This window comes from Camellia sinensis, chromosome 4, assembly GCF_055761805.1.
Source record: "Camellia sinensis isolate YWXY chromosome 4, ASM5576180v1, whole genome shotgun sequence".
NCBI lineage: Eukaryota > Viridiplantae > Streptophyta > Magnoliopsida > Ericales > Theaceae > Camellia > Camellia sinensis.
Genome location: NC_138964.1, coordinates 25,061,775 through 25,063,211, shown reverse-complemented (window position 1 = coordinate 25,063,211; position 1,437 = coordinate 25,061,775). Strand labels below are relative to the sequence as shown.

General features: G+C 33.8%; 1 pseudogene; it reads left to right on the top strand.

Moving 5' to 3' along the window:
- The first annotated feature begins 547 nt into the window (after positions 1-547).
- LOC114300608 (phospholipase D delta pseudogene) lies at positions 548-1,185 on the top strand (annotated as a pseudogene).
- The last annotated feature ends 252 nt before the right edge of the window (positions 1,186-1,437 follow it).

The window sequence follows — 1,437 nt, the reverse complement described above, 5'->3', positions numbered from 1 at the left end:
TTTTTTCAATTGGACCTAACTACATTTGTGATTAAATTATTATTTTGTAATTGGGTCCAACATAATTGTTTAGAACACCCTTTAGACTAGTCCTAAATCAACAAAAATAAATTGGGCCTACTTAAATTTTGAATGTACTACTAATTTATTTTAAGGCTCTATTTTTAAACTAAATTTTGAAACCTAAGGCACAAGCATTAGTGGCCTTAGTGCAAGGCCGACCCTGATAGCATATCCCATACTGAAGAGACATTAAAACTTGAGGCTGAGGCTGAGATACATTCTCGTTCTATCTTGTGATGTTTGTAGAATAAGAAAATATTATGTGAAAGGAATCTTGTTTACTTATAATTCTCTGGTGTGCCGTCTTGTGTTGATTTAGTATTTGTCATTTTAATTGTACCAATTTTTTTTTTTTTTTTTTTGAAAATTTTAAATTTAGACTATTTAGTCCAATTAATAACACCTTTTTAGAATTTGATCTAAAATCAAAGGGAAAAATAGTGCATCAACTTCGCACTTAAAAGTTTTATAATTATAAGGTAAAATGAAACCTGGAATTAAGTTTTTAAAACGAAACTTTCAGGTTTCAGCTTCACAAAAATTTGGACGATTTATGATTTATGTACATGCCAAATGGATGATAGTAGATGATGAATACGTGATTTTGGGGTCTGCCAATATTAACCAGCGATCCATGGCTGGTTCAAGGGACACTGAGATAGCTGTGGGTGCATATCAATCCCATCAGACCTGGGCTAAGAAGAAAAAACATCCACGTGGCCAGATGGGTATTTTCATTCTAAATGTTAGATATTTTCCATAGTCATTTCATTTGTCATAATTATGGTAATACATTCGCAGAGACCTATTTTTGAATGCTTGATTGATGTTGAATTGCAGGTATATGGATATAGAATGTCACTTTGGGCAGAGCACCTAGGAAAACTAAACAAGTGTTTCAAGGAGCCTGAAAGTTTAGTTTGCGTCGATAGCGTGAACAAGATTGCTGAAGATAACTGGAAGAAGTTTACCAGAGAGGAATTCACCCCATTGCAGGGCCATCTTCTCAAATACCCTGTGAAAATAGATGGTAATGGGAAGGTCAGCGCCTTGTCTGGACAAGAGAATTTCCCAGATGTTGGGGGAAAGGTGCTTGCTTGGTGCTCGGACAACTCTCCCTGATGCTCTAACTACATAGACCTCACTTGTTTTCATGTCCATTGTATACTATTATTGTATTTGGTGCTGGATGTTAATATATGAAATATATTAATATATTATATATGTATATAATTAACATATTATATATGTATATATTATTCTTTGTATTGTATTCCATATTTAGATTATAGGCTCCTCCCTATTAGTTATGTTCAAATCTTGCCTTTTTCTTTCCCTACCTTATTCTTTCCTTACTTTATGCTCCCCCTACCT